The sequence below is a fragment of the Crinia signifera genome, chromosome 6, assembly GCF_055691185.1.
Source record: "Crinia signifera chromosome 6, ASM5569118v1, whole genome shotgun sequence".
NCBI classification, from domain to species: Eukaryota; Metazoa; Chordata; class Amphibia; order Anura; family Myobatrachidae; genus Crinia; species Crinia signifera.
Genome location: NC_139222.1, coordinates 217,422,088 through 217,436,986, shown reverse-complemented (window position 1 = coordinate 217,436,986; position 14,899 = coordinate 217,422,088). Strand labels below are relative to the sequence as shown.

The window sequence follows — 14,899 nt, the reverse complement described above, 5'->3', positions numbered from 1 at the left end:
GATGTTTCCGTGGAAAGATCGTAGGTAAGTCACATAGTGTTTGCCTATTTTTTGGGAGGTCGCAGCGATTGATAAGTCATTTAATTTAGGCAGGCTTCCGGTCTTTTGGCTAGGCCGCATATGCTGATATCAAGTGTAGTGTCACGTAAAAATATTTAACTGCCTCGATTCCAGAAAGTACAATTCAAGGAGTCAAGAAATAGTCACAAAATGATACACTGGAGGCAGGATTTCAAAGTATTTATGCACAAGGGTTAAACCTTGAAGCAGCAAATGCATGCATTTCTAAATACAAAGTTAGTACAAAGGTGCACAAACAATTGATACTCCAAATTAAGTGCCAGGAATGGAAATAGTCTTTTTTTGGATAACAGATTAGGAAGGTGCACCGGTCCTGGAAGTACTGCAATACCAGGTCAATGCGTGGAGTGGACAGAGCAAGCTCTTCTTCCATCTCCCTGTTCTAAAAATCCATTTAATATATGGCCCCCAGATAGGGGGCGTATCAGATATTAAACTGATAAGAACAGATACTACACTTGATCTTAGCCAAAAGGCCGAGAAGCGATAACCCGAATGGGGTCCCAGCAAAGCGCGCGAACCGGAATTCGGCCACCAACACTGGTGCAGAAGAGATCAGCACCACGGACACATCTAACACACACACATCACTTCTATGTCGTTGCAGTCTGAAAGATACCTGGCTGTACGGCAGGTGTGAATAGGACTTGAAGTGCTGGACAGGGACCGGAGGACGAGTAGCCATCCAACTGATTTTGTGATTAGGTCGTCGGCGGGCGGGCAGGGTGCCTCAGCTGGGTAGGAGGCCAAATTTGCATGTGCTCCGCCCCGTCTGTTGACGTCGCGTCAACAGACACACACCCACTAGGCAGACGACCAACAGGCAAGCAGCAGCAGCCAGCTGTCTCCTCGCTCTTTGCTGCTGCATGCCTGTGTCCCTGACGAACTGCTGCTGAGTAAATCAATCAGCTAGCTGCTGCAGAGGAGAAGGAGGAATCTTGCACAATCAGGTGCAATGACGGCTTTCCTGTTTTGAGCCCATTCAGCAGCAGTAGTAGACAGTCAGATGGACAGGCATTCATGTGGCAGGACCCTTTGTGTGACATCACAATCTGCCCTCTATGACATCACAAGCTGCTCACTCGGAATCCGGCGGAACCTGACAGCCAGACAGTCACTTGGAACAGACAGGCAGACAGGACAGTCATGTGTAGGTGAGCTGGGTGGGCCAATGTTTTCTTTTATTGGCAGTTACCACCCAAATGATGGTCCGAAGAAGGTAAGTGATACTTTTTCTAAATCCCCCTCTCAATGATCATCAATTGTTGGGCTCGGCAAAAAAAAATGGAAGAGGAAAAAAAATTCCCAAAACAAAAGAGAGGAAAGAGGAAAAAAATTTCCCAAAACAAAAGAGAGAGAAAAGAGAGCGCAAAAAGAAAAGAAAAAAAATATAAGAGATCAAGAAAGAAAAAGCAAAAAAAAAACCAAGCCATTTCAAATGGAGAGGGAGGGGGGTCCAAAAATGCCATTGCTGTGATCCAGTTGATGTTTCCGTGGAAAGATCGTAGGTAAGTCACATAGTGTTTGCCTATTTTTTGGGAGGTCGCAGCGATTGATAAGTCATTTAATTTAGGCAGGCTTCCGGTCTTTTGGCTAGGCCGCATATGCTGATATCAAGTGTAGTGTCACGTAAAAATATTTAACTGCCTCGATTCCAGAAAGTACAATTCAAGGAGTCAAGAAATAGTCACAAAATGATACACTGGAGGCAGGATTTCAAAGTATTTACGCACAAGGGTTAAACCTTGAAGCAGCAAATGCATGCATTTCTAAATACAAAGTTAGTACAAAGGTGCACAAACAATTGATACTCCAAATTAAGTGCCAGGAATGGAAATAGTCTTTTTTTGGATAACAGATTAGGAAGGTGCACCGGTCCTGGAAGTACTGCAATACCAGGTCAATGCGTGGAGTGGACAGAGCAAGCTCTTCTTCCATCTCCCTGTTCTAAAAATCCATTTAATATATGGCCCCCAGATAGGGGGCGTATCAGATATTAAACTGATAAGAACAGATACTACACTTGATCTTAGCCAAAAGGCCGAGAAGCGATAACCCGAATGGGGTCCCAGCAAAGCGCGCGAACCGGAATTCGGCCACCAACACTGGTGCAGAAGAGATCAGCACCACGGACACATCTAACACACACACATCACTTCTATGTCGTTGCAGTCTGAAAGATACCTGGCTGTACGGCAGGTGTGAATAGGACTTGAAGTGCTGGACAGGGACCGGAGGACGAGTAGCCATCCAACTGATTTTGTGATTAGGTCGTCGGCGGGCGGGCAGGGTGCCTCAGCTGGGTAGGAGGCCAAATTTGCATGTGCTCCGCCCCGTCTGTTGACGTCGCGTCAACAGACACACACCCACTAGGCAGACGACCAACAGGCAAGCAGCAGCAGCCAGCTGTCTCCTCGCTCTTTGCTGCTGCATGCCTGTGTCCCTGACGAACTGCTGCTGAGTAAATCAATCAGCTAGCTGCTGCAGAGGAGAAGGAGGAATCTTGCACAATCAGGTGCAATGACGGCTTTCCTGTTTTGAGCCCATTCAGCAGCAGTAGTAGACAGTCAGATGGACAGGCATTCATGTGGCAGGACCCTTTGTGTGACATCACAATCTGCCCTCTATGACATCACAAGCTGCTCACTCGGAATCCGGCGGAACCTGACAGCCAGACAGTCACTTGGAACAGACAGGCAGACAGGACAGTCATGTGTAGGTGAGCTGGGTGGGCCAATGTTTTCTTTTATTGGCAGTTACCACCCAAATGAGGGTCCGAAGAAGGTAAGTGATACTTTTTCTAAATCCCCCTCTCAATGATCATCAATTGTTGGGCTCGGCAAAAAAAAATGGAAGAGGAAAAAAAATTCCCAAAACAAAAGAGAGGAAAGAGGAAAAAAATTTCCCAAAACAAAAGAGAGAGAAAAGAGAGCGCAAAAAGAAAAGAAAAAAAATATAAGAGATCAAGAAAGAAAAAGCAAAAAAAAAAACCAAGCCATTTCAAATGGAGAGGGAGGGGGGTCCAAAAATGCCATTGCTGTGATCCAGTTGATGTTTCCGTGGAAAGATCGTAGGTAAGTCACATAGTGTTTGCCTATTTTTTGGGAGGTCGCAGCGATTGATAAGTCATTTAATTTAGGCAGGCTTCCGGTCTTTTGGCTAGGCCGCATATGCTGATATCAAGTGTAGTGTCACGTAAAAATATTTAACTGCCTCGATTCCAGAAAGTACAATTCAAGGAGTCAAGAAATAGTCACAAAATGATACACTGGAGGCAGGATTTCAAAGTATTTATGCACAAGGGTTAAACCTTGAAGCAGCAAATGCATGCATTTCTAAATACAAAGTTAGTACAAAGGTGCACAAACAATTGATACTCCAAATTAAGTGCCAGGAATGGAAATAGTCTTTTTTTGGATAACAGATTAGGAAGGTGCACCGGTCCTGGAAGTACTGCAATACCAGGTCAATGCGTGGAGTGGACAGAGCAAGCTCTTCTTCCATCTCCCTGTTCTAAAAATCCATTTAATATATGGCCCCCAGATAGGGGGCGTATCAGATATTAAACTGATAAGAACAGATACTACACTTGATCTTAGCCAAAAGGCCGAGAAGCGATAACCCGAATGGGGTCCCAGCAAAGCGCGCGAACCGGAATTCGGCCACCAACACTGGTGCAGAAGAGATCAGCACCACGGACACATCTAACACACACACATCACTTCTATGTCGTTGCAGTCTGAAAGATACCTGGCTGTACGGCAGGTGTGAATAGGACTTGAAGTGCTGGACAGGGACCGGAGGACGAGTAGCCATCCAACTGATTTTGTGATTAGGTCGTCGGCGGGCGGGCAGGGTGCCTCAGCTGGGTAGGAGGCCAAATTTGCATGTGCTCCGCCCCGTCTGTTGACGTCGCGTCAACAGACACACACCCACTAGGCAGACGACCAACAGGCAAGCAGCAGCAGCCAGCTGTCTCCTCGCTCTTTGCTGCTGCATGCCTGTGTCCCTGACGAACTGCTGCTGAGTAAATCAATCAGCTAGCTGCTGCAGAGGAGAAGGAGGAATCTTGCACAATCAGGTGCAATGACGGCTTTCCTGTTTTGAGCCCATTCAGCAGCAGTAGTAGACAGTCAGATGGACAGGCATTCATGTGGCAGGACCCTTTGTGTGACATCACAATCTGCCCTCTATGACATCACAAGCTGCTCACTCGGAATCCGGCGGAACCTGACAGCCAGACAGTCACTTGGAACAGACAGGCAGACAGGACAGTCATGTGTAGGTGAGCTGGGTGGGCCAATGTTTTCTTTTATTGGCAGTTACCACCCAAATGATGGTCCGAAGAAGGTAAGTGATACTTTTTCTAAATCCCCCTCTCAATGATCATCAATTGTTGGGCTCGGCAAAAAAAAATGGAAGAGGAAAAAAAATTCCCAAAACAAAAGAGAGGAAAGAGGAAAAAAATTTCCCAAAACAAAAGAGAGAGAAAAGAGAGCGCAAAAAGAAAAGAAAAAAAATATAAGAGATCAAGAAAGAAAAAGCAAAAAAAAAACCAAGCCATTTCAAATGGAGAGGGAGGGGGGTCCAAAAATGCCATTGCTGTGATCCAGTTGATGTTTCCGTGGAAAGATCGTAGGTAAGTCACATAGTGTTTGCCTATTTTTTGGGAGGTCGCAGCGATTGATAAGTCATTTAATTTAGGCAGGCTTCCGGTCTTTTGGCTAGGCCGCATATGCTGATATCAAGTGTAGTGTCACGTAAAAATATTTAACTGCCTCGATTCCAGAAAGTACAATTCAAGGAGTCAAGAAATAGTCACAAAATGATACACTGGAGGCAGGATTTCAAAGTATTTATGCACAAGGGTTAAACCTTGAAGCAGCAAATGCATGCATTTCTAAATACAAAGTTAGTACAAAGGTGCACAAACAATTGATACTCCAAATTAAGTGCCAGGAATGGAAATAGTCTTTTTTTGGATAACAGATTAGGAAGGTGCACCGGTCCTGGAAGTACTGCAATACCAGGTCAATGCGTGGAGTGGACAGAGCAAGCTCTTCTTCCATCTCCCTGTTCTAAAAATCCATTTAATATATGGCCCCCAGATAGGGGGCGTATCAGATATTAAACTGATAAGAACAGATACTACACTTGATCTTAGCCAAAAGGCCGAGAAGCGATAACCCGAATGGGGTCCCAGCAAAGCGCGCGAACCGGAATTCGGCCACCAACACTGGTGCAGAAGAGATCAGCACCACGGACACATCTAACACACACACATCACTTCTATGTCGTTGCAGTCTGAAAGATACCTGGCTGTACGGCAGGTGTGAATAGGACTTGAAGTGCTGGACAGGGACCGGAGGACGAGTAGCCATCCAACTGATTTTGTGATTAGGTCGTCGGCGGGCGGGCAGGGTGCCTCAGCTGGGTAGGAGGCCAAATTTGCATGTGCTCCGCCCCGTCTGTTGACGTCGCGTCAACAGACACACACCCACTAGGCAGACGACCAACAGGCAAGCAGCAGCAGCCAGCTGTCTCCTCGCTCTTTGCTGCTGCATGCCTGTGTCCCTGACGAACTGCTGCTGAGTAAATCAATCAGCTAGCTGCTGCAGAGGAGAAGGAGGAATCTTGCACAATCAGGTGCAATGACGGCTTTCCTGTTTTGAGCCCATTCAGCAGCAGTAGTAGACAGTCAGATGGACAGGCATTCATGTGGCAGGACCCTTTGTGTGACATCACAATCTGCCCTCTATGACATCACAAGCTGCTCACTCGGAATCCGGCGGAACCTGACAGCCAGACAGTCACTTGGAACAGACAGGCAGACAGGACAGTCATGTGTAGGTGAGCTGGGTGGGCCAATGTTTTCTTTTATTGGCAGTTACCACCCAAATGATGGTCCGAAGAAGGTAAGTGATACTTTTTCTAAATCCCCCTCTCAATGATCATCAATTGTTGGGCTCGGCAAAAAAAAATGGAAGAGGAAAAAAAATTCCCAAAACAAAAGAGAGGAAAGAGGAAAAAAATTTCCCAAAACAAAAGAGAGAGAAAAGAGAGCGCAAAAAGAAAAGAAAAAAAATATAAGAGATCAAGAAAGAAAAAGCAAAAAAAAAACCAAGCCATTTCAAATGGAGAGGGAGGGGGGTCCAAAAATGCCATTGCTGTGATCCAGTTGATGTTTCCGTGGAAAGATCGTAGGTAAGTCACATAGTGTTTGCCTATTTTTTGGGAGGTCGCAGCGATTGATAAGTCATTTAATTTAGGCAGGCTTCCGGTCTTTTGGCTAGGCCGCATATGCTGATATCAAGTGTAGTGTCACGTAAAAATATTTAACTGCCTCGATTCCAGAAAGTACAATTCAAGGAGTCAAGAAATAGTCACAAAATGATACACTGGAGGCAGGATTTCAAAGTATTTATGCACAAGGGTTAAACCTTGAAGCAGCAAATGCATGCATTTCTAAATACAAAGTTAGTACAAAGGTGCACAAACAATTGATACTCCAAATTAAGTGCCAGGAAAGGAAATAGTCTTTTTTTGGATAACAGATTAGGAAGGTGCACCGGTCCTGGAAGTACTGCAATACCAGGTCAATGCGTGGAGTGGACAGAGCAAGCTCTTCTTCCATCTCCCTGTTCTAAAAATCCATTTAATATATGGCCCCCAGATAGGGGGCGTATCAGATATTAAACTGATAAGAACAGATACTACACTTGATCTTAGCCAAAAGGCCGAGAAGCGATAACCCGAATGGGGTCCCAGCAAAGCGCGCGAACCGGAATTCGGCCACCAACACTGGTGCAGAAGAGATCAGCACCACGGACACATCTAACACACACACATCACTTCTATGTCGTTGCAGTCTGAAAGATACCTGGCTGTACGGCAGGTGTGAATAGGACTTGAAGTGCTGGACAGGGACCGGAGGACGAGTAGCCATCCAACTGATTTTGTGATTAGGTCGTCGGCGGGCGGGCAGGGTGCCTCAGCTGGGTAGGAGGCCAAATTTGCATGTGCTCCGCCCCGTCTGTTGACGTCGCGTCAACAGACACACACCCACTAGGCAGACGACCAACAGGCAAGCAGCAGCAGCCAGCTGTCTCCTCGCTCTTTGCTGCTGCATGCCTGTGTCCCTGACGAACTGCTGCTGAGTAAATCAATCAGCTAGCTGCTGCAGAGGAGAAGGAGGAATCTTGCACAATCAGGTGCAATGACGGCTTTCCTGTTTTGAGCCCATTCAGCAGCAGTAGTAGACAGTCAGATGGACAGGCATTCATGGGCAGGACCCTTTGTGTGACATCACAATCTGCCCTCTATGACATCACAAGCTGCTCACTCGGAATCCGGCGGAACCTGACAGCCAGACAGTCACTTGGAACAGACAGGCAGACAGGACAGTCATGTGTAGGTGAGCTGGGTGGGCCAATGTTTTCTTTTATTGGCAGTTACCACCCAAATGATGGTCCGAAGAAGGTAAGTGATACTTTTTCTAAATCCCCCTCTCAATGATCATCAATTGTTGGGCTCGGCAAAAAAAAATGGAAGAGGAAAAAAAATTCCCAAAACAAAAGAGAGGAAAGAGGAAAAAAATTTCCCAAAACAAAAGAGAGAGAAAAGAGAGCGCAAAAAGAAAAGAAAAAAAATATAAGAGATCAAGAAAGAAAAAGCAAAAAAAAAACCAAGCCATTTCAAATGGAGAGGGAGGGGGGTCCAAAAATGCCATTGCTGTGATCCAGTTGATGTTTCCGTGGAAAGATCGTAGGTAAGTCACATAGTGTTTGCCTATTTTTTGGGAGGTCGCAGCGATTGATAAGTCATTTAATTTAGGCAGGCTTCCGGTCTTTTGGCTAGGCCGCATATGCTGATATCAAGTGTAGTGTCACGTAAAAATATTTAACTGCCTCGATTCCAGAAAGTACAATTCAAGGAGTCAAGAAATAGTCACAAAATGATACACTGGAGGCAGGATTTCAAAGTATTTATGCACAAGGGTTAAACCTTGAAGCAGCAAATGCATGCATTTCTAAATACAAAGTTAGTACAAAGGTGCACAAACAATTGATACTCCAAATTAAGTGCCAGGAATGGAAATAGTCTTTTTTTGGATAACAGATTAGGAAGGTGCACCGGTCCTGGAAGTACTGCAATACCAGGTCAATGCGTGGAGTGGACAGAGCAAGCTCTTCTTCCATCTCCCTGTTCTAAAAATCCATTTAATATATGGCCCCCAGATAGGGGGCGTATCAGATATTAAACTGATAAGAACAGATACTACACTTGATCTTAGCCAAAAGGCCGAGAAGCGATAACCCGAATGGGGTCCCAGCAAAGCGCGCGAACCGGAATTCGGCCACCAACACTGGTGCAGAAGAGATCAGCACCACGGACACATCTAACACACACACATCACTTCTATGTCGTTGCAGTCTGAAAGATACCTGGCTGTACGGCAGGTGTGAATAGGACTTGAAGTGCTGGACAGGGACCGGAGGACGAGTAGCCATCCAACTGATTTTGTGATTAGGTCGTCGGCGGGCGGGCAGGGTGCCTCAGCTGGGTAGGAGGCCAAATTTGCATGTGCTCCGCCCCGTCTGTTGACGTCGCGTCAACAGACACACACCCACTAGGCAGACGACCAACAGGCAAGCAGCAGCAGCCAGCTGTCTCCTCGCTCTTTGCTGCTGCATGCCTGTGTCCCTGACGAACTGCTGCTGAGTAAATCAATCAGCTAGCTGCTGCAGAGGAGAAGGAGGAATCTTGCACAATCAGGTGCAATGACGGCTTTCCTGTTTTGAGCCCATTCAGCAGCAGTAGTAGACAGTCAGATGGACAGGCATTCATGTGGCAGGACCCTTTGTGTGACATCACAATCTGCCCTCTATGACATCACAAGCTGCTCACTCGGAATCCGGCGGAACCTGACAGCCAGACAGTCACTTGGAACAGACAGGCAGACAGGACAGTCATGTGTAGGTGAGCTGGGTGGGCCAATGTTTTCTTTTATTGGCAGTTACCACCCAAATGATGGTCCGAAGAAGGTAAGTGATACTTTTTCTAAATCCCCCTCTCAATGATCATCAATTGTTGGGCTCGGCAAAAAAAAATGGAAGAGGAAAAAAAATTCCCAAAACAAAAGAGAGGAAAGAGGAAAAAAATTTCCCAAAACAAAAGAGAGAGAAAAGAGAGCGCAAAAAGAAAAGAAAAAAAATATAAGAGATCAAGAAAGAAAAAGCAAAAAAAAAAAACAAGCCATTTCAAATGGAGAGGGAGGGGGGTCCAAAAATGCCATTGCTGTGATCCAGTTGATGTTTCCGTGGAAAGATCGTAGGTAAGTCACATAGTGTTTGCCTATTTTTTGGGAGGTCGCAGCGATTGATAAGTCATTTAATTTAGGCAGGCTTCCGGTCTTTTGGCTAGGCCGCATATGCTGATATCAAGTGTAGTGTCACGTAAAAATATTTAACTGCCTCGATTCCAGAAAGTACAATTCAAGGAGTCAAGAAATAGTCACAAAATGATACACTGGAGGCAGGATTTCAAAGTATTTATGCACAAGGGTTAAACCTTGAAGCAGCAAATGCATGCATTTCTAAATACAAAGTTAGTACAAAGGTGCACAAACAATTGATACTCCAAATTAAGTGCCAGGAATGGAAATAGTCTTTTTTTGGATAACAGATTAGGAAGGTGCACCGGTCCTGGAAGTACTGCAATACCAGGTCAATGCGTGGAGTGGACAGAGCAAGCTCTTCTTCCATCTCCCTGTTCTAAAAATCCATTTAATATATGGCCCCCAGATAGGGGGCGTATCAGATATTAAACTGATAAGAACAGATACTACACTTGATCTTAGCCAAAAGGCCGAGAAGCGATAACCCGAATGGGGTCCCAGCAAAGCGCGCGAACCGGAATTCGGCCACCAACACTGGTGCAGAAGAGATCAGCACCACGGACACATCTAACACACACACATCACTTCTATGTCGTTGCAGTCTGAAAGATACCTGGCTGTACGGCAGGTGTGAATAGGACTTGAAGTGCTGGACAGGGACCGGAGGACGAGTAGCCATCCAACTGATTTTGTGATTAGGTCGTCGGCGGGCGGGCAGGGTGCCTCAGCTGGGTAGGAGGCCAAATTTGCATGTGCTCCGCCCCGTCTGTTGACGTCGCGTCAACAGACACACACCCACTAGGCAGACGACCAACAGGCAAGCAGCAGCAGCCAGCTGTCTCCTCGCTCTTTGCTGCTGCATGCCTGTGTCCCTGACGAACTGCTGCTGAGTAAATCAATCAGCTAGCTGCTGCAGAGGAGAAGGAGGAATCTTGCACAATCAGGTGCAATGACGGCTTTCCTGTTTTGAGCCCATTCAGCAGCAGTAGTAGACAGTCAGATGGACAGGCATTCATGTGGCAGGACCCTTTGTGTGACATCACAATCTGCCCTCTATGACATCACAAGCTGCTCACTCGGAATCCGGCGGAACCTGACAGACAGACAGTCACTTGGAACAGACAGGCAGACAGGACAGTCATGTGTAGGTGAGCTGGGTGGGCCAATGTTTTCTTTTATTGGCAGTTACCACCCAAATGATGGTCCGAAGAAGGTAAGTGATACTTTTTCTAAATCCCCCTCTCAATGATCATCAATTGTTGGGCTCGGCAAAAAAAAATGGAAGAGGAAAAAAAATTCCCAAAACAAAAGAGAGGAAAGAGGAAAAAAAATTCCCAAAACAAAAGAGAGAGAAAAGAGAGCGCAAAAAGAAAAGAAAAAAAATATAAGAGATCAAGAAAGAAAAAGCAAAAAAAAAACCAAGCCATTTCAAATGGAGAGGGAGGGGGGTCCAAAAATGCCATTGCTGTGATCCAGTTGATGTTTCCGTGGAAAGATCGTAGGTAAGTCACATAGTGTTTGCCTATTTTTTGGGAGGTCGCAGCGATTGATAAGTCATTTAATTTAGGCAGGCTTCCGGTCTTTTGGCTAGGCCGCATATGCTGATATCAAGTGTAGTGTCACGTAAAAATATTTAACTGCCTCGATTCCAGAAAGTACAATTCAAGGAGTCAAGAAATAGTCACAAAATGATACACTGGAGGCAGGATTTCAAAGTATTTATGCACAAGGGTTAAACCTTGAAGCAGCAAATGCATGCATTTCTAAATACAAAGTTAGTACAAAGGTGCACAAACAATTGATACTCCAAATTAAGTGCCAGGAATGGAAATAGTCTTTTTTTGGATAACAGATTAGGAAGGTGCACCGGTCCTGGAAGTACTGCAATACCAGGTCAATGCGTGGAGTGGACAGAGCAAGCTCTTCTTCCATCTCCCTGTTCTAAAAATCCATTTAATATATGGCCCCCAGATAGGGGGCGTATCAGATATTAAACTGATAAGAACAGATACTACACTTGATCTTAGCCAAAAGGCCGAGAAGCGATAACCCGAATGGGGTCCCAGCAAAGCGCGCGAACCGGAATTCGGCCACCAACACTGGTGCAGAAGAGATCAGCACCACGGACACATCTAACACACACACATCACTTCTATGTCGTTGCAGTCTGAAAGATACCTGGCTGTACGGCAGGTGTGAATAGGACTTGAAGTGCTGGACAGGGACCGGAGGACGAGTAGCCATCCAACTGATTTTGTGATTAGGTCGTCGGCGGGCGGGCAGGGTGCCTCAGCTGGGTAGGAGGCCAAATTTGCATGTGCTCCACCCCGTCTGTTGACGTCGCGTCAACAGACACACACCCACTAGGCAGACGACCAACAGGCAAGCAGCAGCAGCCAGCTGTCTCCTCGCTCTTTGCTGCTGCATGCCTGTGTCCCTGACGAACTGCTGCTGAGTAAATCAATCAGCTAGCTGCTGCAGAGGAGAAGGAGGAATCTTGCACAATCAGGTGCAATGACGGCTTTCCTGTTTTGAGCCCATTCAGCAGCAGTAGTAGACAGTCAGATGGACAGGCATTCATGTGGCAGGACCCTTTGTGTGACATCACAATCTGCCCTCTATGACATCACAAGCTGCTCACTCGGAATCCGGCGGAACCTGACAGCCAGACAGTCACTTGGAACAGACAGGCAGACAGGACAGTCATGTGTAGGTGAGCTGGGTGGGCCAATGTTTTCTTTTATTGGCAGTTACCACCCAAATGATGGTCCGAAGAAGGTAAGTGATACTTTTTCTAAATCCCCCTCTCAATGATCATCAATTGTTGGGCTCGGCAAAAAAAAATGGAAGAGGAAAAAAAATTCCCAAAACAAAAGAGAGGAAAGAGGAAAAAAATTTCCCAAAACAAAAGAGAGAGAAAAGAGAGCGCAAAAAGAAAAGAAAAAAAATATAAGAGATCAAGAAAGAAAAAGCAAAAAAAAAACCAAGCCATTTCAAATGGAGAGGGAGGGGGGTCCAAAAATGCCATTGCTGTGATCCAGTTGATGTTTCCGTGGAAAGATCGTAGGTAAGTCACATAGTGTTTGCCTATTTTTTGGGAGGTCGCAGCGATTGATAAGTCATTTAATTTAGGCAGGCTTCCGGTCTTTTGGCTAGGCCGCATATGCTGATATCAAGTGTAGTGTCACGTAAAAATATTTAACTGCCTCGATTCCAGAAAGTACAATTCAAGGAGTCAAGAAATAGTCACAAAATGATACACTGGAGGCAGGATTTCAAAGTATTTATGCACAAGGGTTAAACCTTGAAGCAGCAAATGCATGCATTTCTAAATACAAAGTTAGTACAAAGGTGCACAAACAATTGATACTCCAAATTAAGTGCCAGGAATGGAAATAGTCTTTTTTTGGATAACAGATTAGGAAGGTGCACCGGTCCTGGAAGTACTGCAATACCAGGTCAATGCGTGGAGTGGACAGAGCAAGCTCTTCTTCCATCTCCCTGTTCTAAAAATCCATTTAATATATGGCCCCCAGATAGGGGGCGTATCAGATATTAAACTGATAAGAACAGATGAGTTTGAAGAAACTCAGGGAGCCCGAGGTGTGCTCCCACCACCACCAGTGACGTGACTAAACGCGTGCACAGGGGGCAGCCGTACGAACGTGTGGGCCCTCTCCCAAAGGAGAAAGGCCCCATGGTTCCCCTAACCCCCCTCAACCATAAGGCCGAGGAAGGGAAAAAAGGGATCGGTGGGTCCTCTTCGCCGAAGCTCAGAGGGACCCGCGTTTCCTCCACCCCCGGAAGGGTTTCGGACGGTGGGTCCTCCGCACCCGAAGGTTTGGAGAGACCCGCTTAGGCTTCCCTCCGCCTTGCGGCTCGGGGTTGCCCTCGAGGGAACCGGGACTCTCCCCAAAAGGTGAAGAGTCCCAGTCACGTTTGGGGAACGGAAGGCCTGTTAGGGACAGCCGCACTACCCAAATGAAAAAACGTGACAAACTAACGAAAAACGTGAAGTGCAAAACGTGCAAATCATAAAAAGAAAAGAATAAGGCCCTAGCCAGAAGGCCGGGGGGGGGGTGTGAAAAATTGTCCTACCCCCATCCAAAAGGACAGGGTAAGGACGTGAAGCGCTAACCTAAAGGGAAGTGCGCAGTGCAAGTGCCATTCGTGCAAGGTGACTTGGGATCACCCGTGCATGTCCGGCACCCCCGAGTTTCCCCGGGGGCACAGTGCAGCCTCGGACTCCAGGCAGCCAGCCAGTCAGCGTCCGACCAAGTGTTTCTCCGTCTCAACAGCAGGCACTTTCCAGCCCCTGGCATGGGAATGGGTACTCCACTGGGCTTTTCGAAAGACTCCCTTAGGGGCTGCACCCCCCTCGGAAGAGCAATCTACTCAGTCCCAGTGTTTCTCCGCTCCCAGGGTTAAGATACTCGGCTGAGCTTTTCGCGGTCTCCCCCTCAGAGGCTTGCGATCCTCCGGAACAGGAGCCATCTACTCAGTCCCAACCTTTCTCCGCTCCCTGGGAATGGATACTCGACTGAGCCTTTCGCTGTCTCATCCTTCGGGGGCTACAAACCCCGTCAAGAGAGTCAAACTACTAGGCCCAGTGTTTCTCCCCCCCTCCTACCAGTGGGTTTACGGAGCCTCCTACCACTGGCAGAGGTGAAGATACTTAGTGAGACTTTTCACTACTCCCGGGAAAAAACAGAGGGGTCCCACACCCTCCGCCCATCAGAGCAGCTACTCAGTCTCACCTTTCTCTATTCTCTGCCAGAGGCCAGTCCATACCCAACTGATAAGAACAGATACTACACTTGATCTTAGCCAAAAGGCCGAGAAGCGATAACCCGAATGGGGTCCCAGCAAAGCGCGCGAACCGGAATTCGGCCACCAACACTGGTGCAGAAGAGATCAGCACCACGGACACATCTAACACACACACATCACTTCTATGTCGTTGCAGTCTGAAAGATACCTGGCTGTACGGCAGGTGTGAATAGGACTTGAAGTGCTGGACAGGGACCGGAGGACGAGTAGCCATCCAACTGATTTTGTGATTAGGTCGTCGGCGGGCGGGCAGGGTGCCTCAGCTGGGTAGGAGGCCAAATTTGCATGTGCTCCGCCCCGTCTGTTGACGTCGCGTCAACAGACACACACCCACTAGGCAGACGACCAACAGGCAAGCAGCAGCAGCCAGCTGTCTCCTCGCTCTTTGCTGCTGCATGCCTGTATCCCTGACGAACTGCTGCTGAGTAAATCAATCAGCTAGCTGCTGCAGAGGAGAAGGAGGAATCTTGCACAATCAGGTGCAATGACGGCTTTCCTGTTTTGAGCCCATTCAGCAGCAGTAGTAGACAGTCAGATGGACAGGCATTCATGTGGCAGGACCCTTTGTGTGACATCACAATCTGCCCTCTA

General features: G+C 47.0%; 8 non-coding genes and 2 pseudogenes across 8 annotated transcripts; all 10 read right to left on the bottom strand.

Moving 5' to 3' along the window:
• Positions 1-378: 378 nt before the first annotated feature.
• LOC146011988 (U2 spliceosomal RNA) lies at positions 379-569 on the bottom strand. Its single transcript, XR_014445165.1, has one exon. It is a non-coding gene; the product is annotated as a U2 spliceosomal RNA (small nuclear RNA).
• A 1,374-nt stretch (positions 570-1,943) lies between these two features.
• Positions 1,944-2,134, bottom strand: LOC146011987 (U2 spliceosomal RNA). Its single transcript, XR_014445164.1, has one exon. It is a non-coding gene; the product is annotated as a U2 spliceosomal RNA (small nuclear RNA).
• Positions 2,135-3,509: 1,375 nt separating this feature from the next.
• On the bottom strand, positions 3,510-3,700 carry LOC146011984 (U2 spliceosomal RNA). Its single transcript, XR_014445162.1, has one exon. It is a non-coding gene; the product is annotated as a U2 spliceosomal RNA (small nuclear RNA).
• A 1,374-nt stretch (positions 3,701-5,074) lies between these two features.
• On the bottom strand, positions 5,075-5,265 carry LOC146011983 (U2 spliceosomal RNA). Its single transcript, XR_014445161.1, has one exon. It is a non-coding gene; the product is annotated as a U2 spliceosomal RNA (small nuclear RNA).
• A 1,374-nt stretch (positions 5,266-6,639) lies between these two features.
• On the bottom strand, positions 6,640-6,830 carry LOC146011982 (U2 spliceosomal RNA). The gene has a single exon (XR_014445160.1). It is a non-coding gene; the product is annotated as a U2 spliceosomal RNA (small nuclear RNA).
• A 1,373-nt stretch (positions 6,831-8,203) lies between these two features.
• Positions 8,204-8,394, bottom strand: LOC146011981 (U2 spliceosomal RNA). Its single transcript, XR_014445159.1, has one exon. It is a non-coding gene; the product is annotated as a U2 spliceosomal RNA (small nuclear RNA).
• Positions 8,395-9,769: 1,375 nt separating this feature from the next.
• Positions 9,770-9,960, bottom strand: LOC146011980 (U2 spliceosomal RNA). Its single transcript, XR_014445158.1, has one exon. It is a non-coding gene; the product is annotated as a U2 spliceosomal RNA (small nuclear RNA).
• A 1,374-nt stretch (positions 9,961-11,334) lies between these two features.
• On the bottom strand, positions 11,335-11,525 carry LOC146011979 (U2 spliceosomal RNA). Its single transcript, XR_014445157.1, has one exon. It is a non-coding gene; the product is annotated as a U2 spliceosomal RNA (small nuclear RNA).
• Positions 11,526-12,899: 1,374 nt separating this feature from the next.
• On the bottom strand, positions 12,900-13,075 carry LOC146012647 (U2 spliceosomal RNA; annotated as a pseudogene).
• A 1,041-nt stretch (positions 13,076-14,116) lies between these two features.
• LOC146012721 (U2 spliceosomal RNA) lies at positions 14,117-14,325 on the bottom strand (annotated as a pseudogene).
• Between the last annotated feature and the right edge of the window lie 574 nt (positions 14,326-14,899).